Source organism: Oryctolagus cuniculus, chromosome 15 (genome assembly GCF_051225735.1).
Source record: "Oryctolagus cuniculus isolate XC-2025 breed Fujian yellow rabbit chromosome 15, ASM5122573v1, whole genome shotgun sequence".
Classification (NCBI taxonomy): Eukaryota; Metazoa; Chordata; class Mammalia; order Lagomorpha; family Leporidae; genus Oryctolagus; species Oryctolagus cuniculus.
The window spans coordinates 82,651,106-82,667,567 of NC_142881.1; the positions used below are offsets into that span (position 1 = coordinate 82,651,106).

The following is a 16,462-nucleotide window of genomic DNA, read 5'->3' on the forward strand; positions in this document are numbered from 1 at the left end:
TCTGACTACTTTACAGTGTTTTAATGGAGAGGTCACATTTAGGTGCCCTGAGCCCACCTTCTACACCTTTGAGATAAATCTAGCCAAGCCATTTGTAACAAGTCCATGCATTCAAGTCTTACTGGCTGGGCACCTAAACCTTATGGAGTGGATATGAACCATCCTTGATCTGCCCAACCCAGATTTCTGACCTACTGAATCTGAGAGAATAATAAAATGATGTTCTGTGCCACTGAACTTTGAGGGGGTTGTTGTGTAGCAGTAAATAAGTAGAACAGTAGGTAAGACTGGAATTAACATAGTAACAATAGCTACATATGGTACTATTCTTGTTCTACGTATGGCAAAATAGGTCAAGCCAAAGTATTTCTAGTTAGCTTCAGGGGTGGGGGAATGGAGTAATAGTGATATCAAGATAAGTGTATCTTTATTTGAAGACAACCATGTGTCTCCTTGGGGAAGTACCCCAGAGAATTTTCAGGTTGGGGACTGGTCACCCAGGCATAACTGGCTGGTTGGTTTCAGGTGAACCATGTATGTGTCAGCATTCATGACCTCATTGGAGATCATTAAGCTGTCCAGTTCCCACTGAGACCCTGTGGACAGGAATGGTTTTGGTGTAGTAGGTTGTTAACAAGGAATTACTACCACAATAGTGCTGTAGAACATGCCTGTCCTCCCCCCAGTGGTTTAATGAAAAAGCGTTGATTTATCTCATGAGTCTAGCACAGAGATCTGAAGGAGAAGTCGTGAGGACTTTGCTGTTACCCGCAGCATCACCACTTGAGCTGTGCAGGGGGTTGTCCTGCTGCTGGGGCATCCCCATGTCAGTGCTTCAGCCACCAAGGGGGAAACTGCCGCTGCTGATGGCGCCTCTGATAGTGAGCTGAGAGTGCTAAAAGATGCTGGAGTAACAGCCACAGCTCTGCTCCAGGTGCCAGAACTGGAAGCAGGAAGAGTCCTTTCTTTCCTTTACCTATTTCTAGTGTCCTTCCCTTGACTCAGTGTTGGCCCAAAACTAACAGGAAGGAGGGACAAGGGATTCTGGGCAATGTAGTTTTTGAACTGCCTGCTCTAGAATCGCACAGCACAGGGAGGTGGGTGGGGAGTGGTTCCAGGGCTAAGAAACAGTAGGCAAATGACTGACACACTTAGGAATCTTAATTCTTGAAAACTTTAAGAGAATCTTTCAAAATATTGTTGACAAATCACAATAAATTAGAACTCTTTTTGCTAAGAAAAATATAATCCTGGGCCAATGTTGTGGCACAATGGATTAAACCACTGTCTGCAACACCAGCATCCCATGTAGGAGCCCCAGTTTGAGTCCCAGCTGCTCTGGGACTTGGGGCCAGGCCACCCACATGGGAGTTCCTGGCTCGTGACTTTGGCCTGGCCCAGCCCTGGCTATTGGGACCATTTGGGGAATGAACCAACAGGTGGATGATGTCTTTCTCTGTATGTCTCTCCCTCTCTGTCACTCCACTTTTCAAATACATAAATCTTTAAAAAGTATATAATCTGAATGCAAGACAACTTAAGCAAAAGCAAATTTGGACACCTAAAGCTGAATACTCAAAAAAAAAAAAAAAGCTAGATATACAGGATTAAGTGAAGTCTTCAGCACTTAGTTTCTCTCCATGTCTACTTTCTCACTCTATTTTCTTTCTTTTTTGCTTTCCCATTCTTAGGCAGGATCTCTTATATGGTAACAAGACTCTCAGTAGATTTGGTACAATAACTTCATAGCCACAAAAATAATGGGGGGGGAGGTGGGCATTTGGCTTTAGCAGTTAAGACTCTGGTTAAGATACCAGTAAAGATGCCTGCATCCCATGTCAAAGTACTTGGGTTTGATTTCTGACTCTTAACAAGCAATTCCAGCTCACTGCAGACCTTGTGGGTTGAGGTGGGTGGAGAGACAGCAGATGATGGCTCAACTAGTTGGTTCCCTGCACCTTTGTGGGAGATCTGGGCTGAGTCCCAGGCTTCTGAGTTCTGGCTCCAGTCTGGCTCAGCCCTGGCTTTTGTGGGCCTTTGGGGAGTGAACTAGCCAATGGAAACTTTCTTTCTCTCCCTCCCTCACTCTCTGATTCTCTCTCAAATAAATAAATCAAATTTTACAATTAATAGGGATTCTTCCTCTCCCTTTCAGTTCTTCCACCCACATTCTTGAGCCAGTACTGATTGGTTCTGAAATGCCATGTGCTAGATTGTGCTAGGTTCAGCCACTTAAATACAGCTGGAGTTCAAGGATTGGATCCTGCTAGCTTCAAGGTTGGGGTAAACTCCCTCCCCGGATCTCTCAACTCTGAGAGGACTGACAGACTCAACCAGGAACTTTGACAGCTGACACACATACTCATCATGAGAAAATCTCTTGTTCCTAGTCAGACCTTTGTAGCTTTTTCACCTGAGTGGAGCTCCCCAGCTCAGCACAACAGGACTCTGGGGACTTCTGAGCACTGAGAATTTCACTTCTTAGGGAATCTCAGTTGCCTTCCTGGAGTCCATTCCCTTTCTGAGAGAGCCCCTCATTTCCCAGCCTTGCAGGAATCACCCTACACCAGCTTCAGCTGTGGGCTCTGAACACCTGGAGCCAATCAGTACTCCCTACCTTAGGGCCCTGTTCTGTGTTCATGGACTGTGTGGGGAGCACGGGAATCCCAGAGAAAGCTGGGGCATGGATTCTCTTTGCTGTTCTTGAATAGTAATAGAGAACATTGCTATTGTTAAATCCACTATTGCATCCGTTGCTGGTACTACCATTACTGTGATTACAAAAAACAACAGTGACTCTTGTAGAACTATGCTATATATAAATAAATATGTATGTATACATGTTCTTTATATATATTGCCTCACTTAGGAAAACAACCTTGTAGGGTAGAGGTCATTACTGTTCTCATTTTAAAGAAAAAAATTTGAACCAGAGAAGTTAAGTACTTGCCCAAGGTCACAGAGGTGAAGTGCTGTGGTTTGGATTTAAAACAAGGTACACACGTTCTGCTTTGTGAAACTTGTAACTGGGGAAGACCTAAGTGGAAGTCTGAAGGTAGTGGGAGGTCACCATGTGGCACTGAGGTGTGCACAGATGGAGAGGAAGCAAAGGTGCTGTCTTGCATGTCCAGTATCAAGTTCTTCCTGCAGCCAGAAATACCTAATTCTGCTCTTGTAAGTTACATGAATCAGTGGATTTTTCTGTATGACTTCAACCCTTGTGAGACAGGTTTCTTTGCCTTCCAACTGAACGAAACCACATGCAGAAGCTGGTTCCAGGGAGCAGAGGTTGACAGTGCTGGACACTGATGTGGCATTGACTGAGCTGACATGTGGAGAGGGGTAATGAGAGGAAAGCCTCCACTGCCGGCAGCAGGATTAACACTACTGGTTATGCTGCAGTGCGTTAACTGCTCAATTGCCCCCTGTTGGTTTTTGATATTCAGACCACTTATCTTTCAAGCTGTAGCATTAGGGGTCTTGGAGAAAATTAGGATGTTGAAGTTGGCCACTTGTTACAGCCTCCAGGAAGGCCTGCTCCAGTTATCTAATGATATGTACCAAACTGCTCTGAAACGCAGCAGCTTAAAACACACATTTATTATGAGCATTCACAGTATGTGGGGTGCCTGGGCTCACTCAGTAGTCAGTGCCTGGAGTCCATCATGTTGCCATCCACTGATGGACTAAGAAAACTCAGCTGGGTTGGACGTGCAGACTGGTGCTCTCACAGGGCAGGGAGTTGATGTGGGTGGTTTTCTGGGAGTTAAGCTGTTGACCTGAGTGCCTTCAGGTGGCATCTGTAATCATGGAAGCTGATTATTTTGGGTTAAGATTTATTTATTTTAGGGCCGGCGCCGCGGCTCACTAGGCTAATCCTCCGCCTAGCGGCGCCGGCACACCGCGTTCTAGTCCCGGTCGGGGCGCCGGATTCTGTCCCGGTTGCCCCTCTTCCAGGCCAGCCCTCTGCTGTGGCCAGGGAGTGCAGTGGAGGATGGCCAAGGTGCTTGGGCACTGCACCCCATGGGAGAACAGGAAAAGCACCTGACTCCTGGCTCCTGCCATCGGATCAGCGCGGTGCACCGGCCGCAGCGCGGCGGCCATTGGAGGGTGAACCAACGGCAAAGGAAGACCTTTCTCTCTGTCTCTCTCTCTCACTGTCCACTCTGCCTGTCAAAAAAAAATAAAAAAAAAAAAAGATTTATTTATTTTAAAGACAGAGTGACAGAGAGAGAGAGAGATATCATTCATTCATTCACTGGTTCATTCCCCAAATGTCTACAGCAGGCTGGGGCTAGTCCATGCTAAAGCCAGGAGCCCAGAACTCCATCTGTGTCTCCCATATGGGTGGGATGGGCCTAAGCACTTGAGCTATATACCACTGCTTTTCCAGGTACAACGGAGTGAACTGGATTGGAAGTGGAGCAACTGGGACTCAAAACAGAAGTTTGACATGAGATTCTGGTGTTGCAGGCTGAAGCCATGGAGCCACAACCCTGGGCCCTAAGCTCTGTTTTAAGAGGGTGTGTCCTGGGGCCAGCACTGCCTGCAGTGCTGGCATCCCATATGGATGCTGGTTCAAGTCCCGGCTGCTCCACTTCCAATCCAGCTCTCTGCTATGGCCTGAGAAAGCAGTGGAAGATGGCCCAAGTGCCTGGGCCCCTGCACCCGTGTGAGAGACCCAGAAGAAGCTCCTGGCTTCTGGCTCCTGGCTTCGGATTGGCACAGCTCTGGCAGTTGTGGCCAATTGGGGAGTGAACCAACAGATGGAAGACCTCTCTCTCTCTCTCTCTCTCTCTCTCTCTCTCTGCCTTTCCTTCTCTCTCTGGGTAACTCTTTCAAATAAATAAATCTTTAAAAAAAAAAAAAGGGCATATCCCAAGCATTCAAAAGGCCTGGATTTTAAGCTAGCATTCTGTCACTTATGAGAGAGTCAGATGAACCCATTAGTTTTCAGAGGAAAGGGTCACAGAAGGGCAGGCTTGCTGGGAGGTACAGCTTTCTGGGATCAGCACGGTGCGCCAGCCACAGCGCACCATCCGCAGTGACCAACGTAAAAAGGAAGAACTTTCTCTCTGTCTCTCTCTCTCTTGCTGTCCACTCTGCCTGTCCAAAAAAAAAAATGCCAGAAAGAATTCAACTTTCCTTGGACTGCCACGGGCCCTGGGGAACACAGAGGGACTGACTCTACTGGATGCAGATCTTTATCCCTGTTCCTCCCTGGTAGCAGGAAGAGCAACACCTGCTGAGCCTTGCACCGACCACCCAAAGCAAGTCAAGGGGATTCTAAGAGAGGAAAACCTCTTGACGTGGTGGGGGTGCACAGGTGAGATTGCTGTTTATCAACCCAGATTGGCTTAGAGCAGCACCATTTATACTCTCCCAGATACCAGTCTGCTGGAGTGAATGAATCTGCCTCTTACCTCAGGTGTGTATGTGACCTGGGGCACCTCAGATGTATTCCACTGTGGCCCAGGGAGCAGCCACTGGAGGGAAAGTTTTCTTAGGGAAATAGCACACATGGGAGAGGGGGACCCCACCCAGGCCAGCACATCTCAAGCTGTTGTTTGCAGGGCGTCTGCTAACAATTCATTGGCCAAGAGCTGAGCACCTTCAGAGCACTGGGTATTCCCACTCCCAAGAAGGTTGGCCATGGATGTTTTGAATAACATTAGAAGCCTGAGCTGTATTGGGTTCAACTGCTACCTGTAGCATCCTATATGAGCACTGGTTCAAATTTGGCTTTTCTTCTGATCCAGCTCCCTGCTAATGTGCCTGGAAAAGCAGTGTTGAGTGGCCCAAGTACTGGGGCTCCTGCCACCCACATGGGAGACCCAGATGGAGTTCCAGGGTCCTGTGTCAGCCTGGCCCAGCCTCGGCTGTTGCAGCCATTTGGGGAGTGAACCAACAGATGGAAGATCTCTTTTTGTCCCCCCCTCCACCTCTAATTCTGCCTTTCAAATAAATAAATCTTAAAATAATCGAAATTCTGTGCCTGCAGAATCTTACCTGGGTGTGTCTGGCATAAAAGGGAGAAGTCTGGATCTGCCTGTAAAGTGTTAGCCATCCTTGTCATGGAGCAGCAGCATAACACATGGTTGGGATTTTCTGTTATTTTTCACATTTCATACACTTATGATGTCATGTTTTCATAATCAGAACACACATGACAGAGAAAATGCCTTCTGAGAAGCCTTGTCCTTCTCAGCTGAGGGAAACAAGAACAAGACAGCCTCGATGGAGGGGATGAGGGCTGGGACTTTGGTTTTTCATCCCAGTGGTTTGCAAAGGAAAAGTGAATGCTGCAAAACCCACCTTGTTTTCTAAGCTTGTTCAATTCTGTGGTCAGGGCAGAGGCTAAAGAGCTGCTGTTTATAAGACGTTGACTTTTATTCAGGGCCGAGTGACAGGAAACTTTTGGTGGAATGGATGTGCATGCTCCGTCCTGTTAAGAAGGCGATTAGTGCCTGGGTCAAGGATGCTCACTGTCTTCTCGGATTCCTCTGCTCTCCCTGTCCCCATCTGCAAAATGCCAAGGCTGAGTGCAGTGATCGGTGAGGTCCCTTGCAGATGTCACTTCCAGTAATTCCAACATTCCTCTAGCAGCTTGGTTATCTCCAGATCTAACACGTTAAAAGACGCACCCCAAAGGAAGAGTTCTAATTCCCTCCCTGGCCTCGTGCTGACGTCTTTATGGTAGCTCACACAGAAGCACATGTGGGAGTTTCTTTTATTATGTTTCCCAGTTGCACAAATATTAATAGGTATTGTGGAAATTTAAAAACACAAACAGGATGGGCGTTTGATGTGGCACTTGAGATGCTCGCTGTTCCGGAGCCCTCGTCCCCTATAGGAAGGCCTGGGGTGGAGTGCCCATTCCGCTTCTGATTCTGTCTTCCCACTAGTGCACAGTAGGCATTAATGGGAGGAATCGGTGATGGCTGAAGTGCTTGGGTCCCTGCTACCCATGTGGGAGTCCTGAATTGAGTTCTAGGCTCCTAGCTTCAGCTTGACCCAGCCCCTGCTGTTGCATGCTTATAAGGACTGAACCAGTGATGAAAGTTCTCTCCGTCTGTCTCTCTGCCTTTCAAATAAAAATTAAATATTAAACAAAATTAAGGGCTTAGCCTCCATCTGCCTTAAAAAAATAAAAATACAGAGAAAAAATTTACTTATAATTCCACCACTGTTAACTTCTTTTTTTTTTTTTTTGACAGGCAGAGTTAGACAGTGAGAGAGAGAGAGAGAGAGAAAGAGAGAGAACAGTCTTCTTTCCATTGGTTCACTCCCCAAATGGCCACCACAGCTGGCGTGCTGCCCTGATACGAAGCCAGGAACCAGGTGCTTCCTCCTGGTCTCCCATGGGGGTGCAGGGCCCAAGCACTTGGGCCATCCTCCACTCCCTTCCTGGGCCACAGCAGAGAGCTGGACTGGAAGAGGAACAACCAGGACAGAATCCGGCACCCCATTGGGGACTAGAACATGGAGAACTGGTGCCACAGCTGGAGGATTAGCCTAGTGAGCCACAGCACTGGCCCACTGTTAGCTTTTATAATACATTTCCAGTATTTTTCCATTGCATGTGTACCAGAACTATCTTGAACAACTATTTATTTATTTGAAAGGCAGAAAATGAGAGAGAAATAAATCCACTGGTTCACTCCTTAAGTGCTTGCAACTTCTGGGCGTGGGCAAGGCTGAAGCCAGAAACCAGTAACCTATCCTGGTCTCCCGTATTAGCGGCAGGAATTTGAACAATCATCTGCTGCTTCCAAGGTGTGTTTGCAGGGGGATGGATCAGAAGTGGGTAGCCAGGACTCTAATAAGCACTCTAATAATCAGTTGCTGATCTCTCAAGTGGTGGCTGAACCTGCTGTGCCACAATGCCCTCCCCTGAACTGACCTCATTTTTATTTTTGCTTTATAAGTTGTGACATTTCCTGTACAATTATCTTCTAATCTATTATTTTAATAATTACTAAACTAATATTTTTAATAATTATTAAACTAATAACTTCTAAACTAACATTTTAATAATTTCATAATAATAACATTATTAAATGAGATTTAATAATTTAAAAAATTTTCTTCATGGATTACAGTAGCAGTAACCCATTTTTGACCTTTATGTGTTTTCAGTGTGGGGAATGGATGAAGAGTTTGAACAGCCTGGGTTTAAATACTGGATCTAGGATTCCTTACAGAGTGTGTGACTGGCCAGAGGTCCTGACACCTTTAAGACTCAAATGGAAACACAGCATCTACTATCTATGGAAGATTTCTTGTGAAGATGAAATAATACTGGTTATGACACAGGTCAGTGTCCCAGTCATGCATCCCATGCTTGCTCCCCACCCTGTCTTCTGCCTTCATTAGCAGCTTCACTTTCCACAGAGGACCCTCCAACTCTCTCTGTGGAACCAGAAAAGGAAGGCTGCAAACACTTGGCAATTAGATCATAGTATTTCTGATTTGAGTAAAAGATATGTACACATACATACACACACATATGTATAAGCCTGTATATATACTTATAAAAGGTAAATATATATATATATATATATACACACACATATATATATATATATATATATTCATTCTTGTGAGGTGATTGCTCTTGTCCCCAAGCTGGGTACAATACAGCATGAGTTAACCAGGTGTTTGGGTATCCCCAGCACCAGACAACCCTGTGAAGTCAGCTAGGGGCCATATGCCCATTGCATTTCTCTGTGGAGAGGACATGCAGTAGATGAGGGTACCCAGAGCACCCACGGATCCTTGTATTAGGGACTCTTGTGTCCCTAGCTGCTCAGCCTCCAAATGATCCATCCTTTATATTAACAATACCATGTAGGGCAGCCTAGAACATGTTTGATCCCTAGGCCCCTGTCCCTTAGAGGCTGATGGTGACATGAAGGACAAGCTGTCCCCTGTAAAGGAGGGAGGTTTACAGAAACAGAGCTCCTTTAAGATAATTTCTTACAAGTATAATTACCCTTTTAAGTTTGGGCAGCTTTAAGGCTTTAATAAATATACACTATTTTGCCCTCAGAATGATTTCAGAAATTTACACTCTGTTTTCATGTGTTTTTACCAAAATTAGGATAAAATACATAGCTAAATTCCACTATTATGATTCTAAAATTAATATTTACATGCTTATTGAAAGAGCACCCAATTTTTTAAAAAATCCAGTGCATTTTTCTACAAAATGAGCTCTGCATCATTATTTTTAATGCAAGCTAGCATTCCATGGTATCATAGTGTTTGATGTAGTCAGGTATTTATTAATTAGTTTAGATAAATTATTTTGTTGTTTGCTGTGGGGAGCAATCCGGACTAGACTAAGTTACTCGAATTAGGACTTATTCTATGCATCTGCTCTCCCACAATATGGCGCTGGGAGAGAAGTAAACAGCTTCCGCACAGCTGCCTCCAGTTCAACTAATAAACTGTAGGACTTGCTCCTGATTGGAGGAGAGCAGCGTACTCGGCGTGTGGGCAGCCGAGTTGGGATTGGCGGAGGAGGACTATAAAGGAGGAGAGAGACGGCATGCATCGGGAACATCTATGGGGAACATCTAAGGGAATCCGTGCAGCCCCCGAGAAAGCCGGCCAGCGGTGTGCCGCTCCCCTGCGGAAGTGGGGAATGTGGCCAGGGGGAACTGCCCTTCCACGGAGGTGGAAGGGATAGTAGCCAACCCGGGAAGAACCAGCAGCAAACCCGGGGAGGGCCGAGCAGACGAAAGAACAGCGCAGGGTCCTGTGTCGTTCCTCCACGAAGAGGGGGAGCGACATAATGGTGCCGTGACTCGGATATGAAGCCTAGGCAGGGTTTAGTGTCGTTCCTCCATGAAGAGGGGGAGCGACATAATGGTGCCGTGACTCGGATAGGAAACCTGACTCGGATAGGAAACCTAGCTCGGATAGGAAACCTAGGACGGATATGAAACTTAGGAGGGAAGAAACGGGAAGAACTGGGAAATTACCGGAGAGAGAGACTAGCAAACAGCCTAGGGAAAAGCCGGACGAAAAGGGTGCCGGAAGAAGCTATTGAAAGCCTAGGCATAGACTCAGATACGGACTACGGACTACGGGGGGAAGCTGGGAGAAATCTCTAAGGTCGAAAGCGAAAGTGAAAGCTAGAACAAACAGACTCGGATGCGGACTGTGGGGAGAGGCCAGGTGAAATGAGGGAGGAGTATTGTTGGAGGAAAGCTTGGGGAAACATACCGGGTAGAGAAAAGTGTTAGGGAAATTGAAGCCGCGGGGGGCAGGCCGAGGCGGATACGAAAGCCACTTTGGGATTCTCAAGTTAGCCCGGGAATAGGGGGCGAAAAGTTGAAACCAGAAGCTGAAACGTGAGCCTGGTTGGGATCCGTCTGATTAGCCCGGGGAGCAAAGGACGGGAAGCCAAACCGTGGGGCGGAGACGTACGCTGGGTTGAATTCGCCAGGCTAGCCCGGGGAACTTAGATTGAATGCTAGTGGCGGACACGTAAGCTACGCTGTGTTACTCGCGGAAGCCGCCGCGTGCAGAGAGCATGGGGCGTGAATAGATAGGGAACGGGGCTGGCGCGAGGCTGTGGTTCAGACGCGAAAGGGTTAAGCGTGGAGACCGCGGAGCGCGCGAAGCCGAGCCGCGCAAAGCCGGGAAGCTGCGCAGATGAGAGAGGCGCGCGGGCTGAAGCGGCGCAGAGCCGGGAACCCACTGGCGGGGCGAGGTGCCGGAAAGCCGCAGGGATAAGAGAAACAGAAGCTTAGAAGTAAGATGAGAGAAATAGGAATGCTGGAAGATAGAAGTAAAATGGGAGAAATAGGAATGCCCGGAGATAGAGAAAGAGAAATAGAAAGGCCTCCCTACAACACTGCAATGTGAGAGCTTGGATTCGGTCTGCCTGATTAAATGAGGCGATGAGCACCTGGGCGGCTAGCAGCTTATGCGCCGCAGGTCACCGAAGACAGGCACGAATTAACATCAGTAAGGCTTCCCCACAATACAACCATTAGGAGGCTTGGATTTGGTCTGCCTAATTAAGGCGGTAAGCGCCAGCAAGCAGCTCGACCAGAGTATGAGCTGCAGGTCACCGAAGATAGGCACAAACCAACACTAATAAGTCTCCCCCACAATACGGCAATGAGAAGGCTTGGATTCGGTTTGCCTGATAGGTTTTGTAAACACCTGCAGGCAGTTCTAGCAGAGCAGAGCATGCACTGCAGGGCACCGAACACAGGCACGCATCAGCGCCTAAAAACCTCCTCACAACATGGCGAAGAGAGGACCCGGATTCGGTTTGCCTGATAGGACTTGTAAGAGCCTGTGGCAACTCTAGCAAGTAGAGCAGAGTGTGTGCCGCGGGACACCGAAGACAGGTGCGTATCAACGCTAAAAAATAAAAAGAAAGGGGGATCTGTGGGGAGCAATCCGGACTAGACTAAGTTACTCGAATTAGGACTTATTCTATGCATCTGCTCTCCCACAATATGGCGCTGGGAGAGAAGTAAACAGCTTCCGCACAGCTGCCTCCAGTTCAACTAATAAACTGTAGGACTTGCTCCTGATTGGAGGAGAGCAGCGTACTCGGCGTGTGGGCAGCCAAGTTGGGATTGGCGGAGGAGGACTATAAAGGAGGAGAGAGACGGCATGCATCGGGAACATCTATGGGGAACATCTAAGGGAACCCGTGCAGCCCCCGAGAAAGCCGGCCGGCGGTGTGCCGCTCCCCTGCGGAAGTGGGGAATGTGGCCAGGGGGAACTGCCCTTCCACGGAGGTGGAAGGGATAGTAGCCAACCCGGGAAGAACCAGCAGCAAACCCGGGGAGGGCCGAGCAGACGAAAGAACAGCGCAGGGTCCTGTGTCGTTCCTCCACGAAGAGGGGGAGCGACAGTTTGCTAAATTTTACAGTGAGTCTTGAACATATATCTTCATAAATTTGTTCAATTATACTGTCAGTATAAATTTTAGAAATGAACTTGCAGAGTTAAAGGATAGTCAAGGGGCTGGTGTTGTGACGCAGTGCGGTAAGCCACTACTGGCATCACACACTGGAATGCTGGATTGAGTCCTGGCTACTCATCCAGCTTCCTGCTAATGTGCCAAGGGAGGCAGCAGCAGAAGGCGAAGATGGCCTAGGTGTTTGGGCCCCCCACCAGCCATGTGAGAGATCTGCATAGAGTTCCTGGCTCTCAGCTATACCCTGGCCCACACTTCACTTCTGTGGCCATTTGAGGAGTGAACCAGTGGATACAAGATCTCCCTCTCTCTCTCTCTCCCTGCCTTTCAAATAATTTTTTTTTAAATAATCTTTAAAGAATAAAAATAGGCTGGTGCCGTGGCTCACTAGGCTAATCCTCTGCCTGTGGCGCCGGTACCCCGGGTTCTAGTCCAGTCGGGGTGCTGGATTCTGTCCCGGTTGCTCCTCTTCCAGTCCAGCTCTCTGCTGTGGCCCAGGAGGGCAGTGGAGGATGGCCCAAGTGCTTAGGCTTTGCACCCACATGGGAGACCAGGAGGAAGCACCTGGCTCCTGGCTTCAGATTGGTGCAGTGCGCCGGCCATAGCAGCCATTTGTGGGGTGAACCAAGGGAAGGAAGACCTTTCTCTCTGTCTCTCTCTCTCTAACTCTGCCTGTCAAAACAAACAAACAGAATAAAAATAAAGGATAGGCAGTCTTAGGACTTTCTGTTTTAAATCTACTCATTATCAGATCACTCCTAAAAAGGTTATGCTAACTTTGCCTCCTGCTAGGAGTAACCGATTCTGAATGACATTGATGACATTGATTATTGTTATTTTTAGCTTTGCTTTTTTTTTTGGATCAAAAGATACAATGTTTAACATTTAAATGTCTATATTGCTATTTTTTCTATATTATATTCCTTAACCTGTTGATAAATTTGGTATCTTTTGTTTACAAGCCATTAACATTGGTCTCCTTGGGGATTTCCTATATTTTTTCTTCTTTTTTAACTCAGATTCTGTTTGGTTTGCTGTGTATACTATTAATATTGCATTAATAAGTATGTATTATGAATAATAGCACATATTAGTATATTGCTATGTATTAGATTATTTTTCATATGTATTTTAATTTCACGAGTTTTTCATGTGACTCTTACCTGTCCTTTAGATGCCAAGCTCAGAATGTTCTTATCTCTAGATTACAGTTTTTAAAATTGTATTTCCATTATTTGAATCTTGAATTTCTCTGGAATCATTTAGATGGAAGCTAGAGATCAGAACCTAATTTTGGGGGGCATTTAATTGACTAATTTTATTGAAATAAAGATGTGTCTGTTTATGTTGAAAAAAAAAGTTCTCGTTGGCACTTTGCTGGGGACAGCACCTTTGAAATTAAGGCCGTGGTGCTGCTACTCAAACAGGCAGATCACAGTGCCAGCCTCCTTCTCAGCACAGGCCATGAGGATGGCAGATGGGGAGTCCTCTGTGCTTCGCAGAAGCTCCCACTTGTGCTCTGGCTTCTCGATCCTCCTGGGAATGCCAACTCTACCCCTAGCTCTTCAAATCTGGAGGGACAGTTTCTTCATTCAACAGTTATTGAGGTTCTGACTGACTCTTTAGTGTTAAAAAGGAGTATCTCAGGTGCCCTGCCCTGAGATAGTTTACCACGGAGAAGGTATCATCTCCACCAGCTCACATCCCAGTGCAGGCAATAGGTATATGACTGACAGCACTGACTGGCACTTGTCATCAGGGCCAAACTGTAATAGCTGCACACAACTGTGGGGTGCATCAGTACAAACCCCCCAAAACAGGGAAGGAAGAAACTGTGTGATAAATGGAACATTCTTCCATTGGATGAATCTAGGTCTGCAGTGGAGACATGCTGAAAATGAGGGTGATCAGCAGGGCAGCATCGTGCAGAAGCACTCCGTAATTCCCTAGCTCCTTTGGTCCCTTCACTACAGTGAAGATATCATTCAGGAACACAAAATACAGCGTCCAGGTGAAAGGCACCAGCAGAGCCTCTCTGTGGCCCTGCCCCCACCCCCATTGTGTTGAATGGTTAATCAGAATCTAGTTTCATTTTGTCCAAATTTAGCCAGTTTTCCTGTCACCAATTATAATAAATAATACATTGTTTATACATATGAGATTTGCCTGTATCGTAGACTACGTTTCATTTTGTCTGCTTTAGAAATCTGAGTTCAGGATGGCCCAGGTGCTTGGGCCCTGCACCCCATGGGAGACCAGGAAAAGCACCTGGCTCCTGGCTCCTGCCATCGGATCAGCACGGTGTGCTGGCTGCAGCGCGCCAGCCGCGGCGGCCATTGGAGGGTGAACCAATGGCAAAAGGAAGACCTTTCTCTCTGTCTCTCTCTCTCACTGTCCACTCTGCCTGTCAAAAAAAAAAAAAATTATGATGAATTTATAGATTAATGTAGGAGAAAATGACATTTTTGCAATTGTGTCTTTCCTTCCAGGAACATGTGAGGTCCTAAAATTACATTCGTTAGACATGTGTCATTTCTTTCAGGTAAGTCTTGTTAAATTTATATTAGGCCATGCTATTTATTGCATAATATCAAAATAACTTGATTCTTAATAGCACCAGTTTGTGAGTATTGATATAAAAGCGTTTTCTTTTGTAAAGATTACTTTTGTAACCTAAAATGATCCTTAATTGTCGTCATACATTTTAACATGCTCTTTTCAATTTTTATTTCTTTTTTAAATTAAAAAAATGTTAAGGTAAACACATTTCATGTATTTCATGGATACAGATTTAGGAACACAGTGGTACTTTCCAAGCATGCTCCCACCCTTCTTCCTCCTTCTTTTTTTATTTCCTCTCTTAATTTTTATAATGATATATTTTCGATAAGTGAATAGTTCAGCAAAAATACGAATTACACAAACGCTATTCCTCAACAGTAGAGACAAGGGATGTAGACAATTATCAAATCTTAACATGTCAGTTTCACTCCTACACATTACATTTTTGGTACACAAATGTACACAGATCTGGTAAAATATATGATATTTGTCCTTTTGGGACTGGCTTATTTCACTAAGTATAATGGTTTCCAGTTGCATCCACTTTGTTACAAAAGGCAGGATATCATCCTTTTTATGGCTGAGTAGTATTTCCTAGTGTATATGTACAACAGTTTCTTTATCCAGTCATCAGTTGATAGACATCTGGGTTAATTCCTAGTAAGCAATCATACTTGCAAACCATGATGATTTGGGTCATTTTAGCTTCTAATTATACATTTTTCCCCTTTGAGGCATTAGGTAGAGGTTCTAGGACAAAAAAAATTCTGGTGATGCTAGGGTTCCTTCTTCCTTCTTGATTTATTAGCATGCTTCAAAATATGAACAACATTTTCTATGGATTCTGATTTTTTCATTGACATTTACCTAGTACTTTCCCAGAATCTACTAAGAGATTCATGCATTTTTTCTTCCTCTTATGTGATGAGTTAAATAACGTATATTTCTATTAAATTATTGTTGAATTTCCAGATAAAGTCTTTATTATTTTTTGACTCTGTTTTATATTATGCCACAGGATTCAATTTTATCAGACTTGGTTTATGATGTTACAATGTACAGCCATTTCAGCATTTTACTCCTCCTCTTCTTTCTCCTCCTCCTCATGCATGAATAAGCATGATCAGACATAAGCTGAATGCATAAAATATCTTAAAATGTACTTACATAATTTTTACCTTTAACATTATTCTTAAGGTATGTGTCATTATTTTACTTCAGGAAAATGATTTAGAACAGTTAAGTGTCCGAGTCATAAAATATTTCTTTGCAATAGAGCAAGAATTTTAATGTAATTCCAATTAATTTCTAAGCCTCTGATTTTAATCATTTCATGTATCCTTTATTTTTAGTGGAAAGATTGATACATAGATTATTTCTTAGTGCTCTCTTTGTCACATTTTATTATCAGGGTTGGGCTCATCTAGTAAAACAAGTTGAAATGCTTTCAGTCTTTTGAAATGTTATTAAATATTTTAAATATTAAATTAAAAATTTCCCCTGTATCTGAAAATATGTTTACTTAATTGTTCCAGAAGTGTGTATTTTCATTTTTCCTGTATCAAACTTGCTTGTTTTTACACATTTTATTGGCTTTGTAAAAGAAAAAGTACTCTATATATCAGTTATAGTGTTTTTCTCAGTTTGATTTGGTTTAAGAATTATGTCTTAGCTTCTTGGATTAAATACCCATCTCAATAACTCTCTAATATGATCATGAGACCAAACAAAGCTCATGTTTTTATCCTTCTTCCAATGTCCTACTGAAAAGACCTTACTCCTGTAGCAGGGATAAATGCGCACAGTCAATAAAGCACAAAATATGTAAGAAATTCAGTAATCAAGGGAGCATGTGACAGTAGGGAAGGGTTAGTGAGTAGGAAGGAAAGCCCTCTAGGAGTTTAGAGGAAGGATTCTACCCTACCTTACACAACTGAGCATGGACTA

General features: G+C 45.0%; 1 long non-coding RNA gene across 8 annotated transcripts in view; it reads left to right on the forward strand.

The window, feature by feature from the left end:
* LOC149122120 (uncharacterized) overlaps positions 1-16,462 on the forward strand; it is a 140,345-nt gene that overhangs the window by 106,285 nt on the left and 17,598 nt on the right. For all 8 annotated transcript variants that reach the window (XR_016221779.1, XR_016221789.1, XR_016221790.1 and 5 more), the window contains 2 exons: positions 8,140-8,316; positions 14,443-14,495. This is a non-coding gene — a long non-coding RNA (uncharacterized LOC149122120). The remainder of the gene's footprint in view (positions 1-8,139; positions 8,317-14,442; positions 14,496-16,462) is intronic.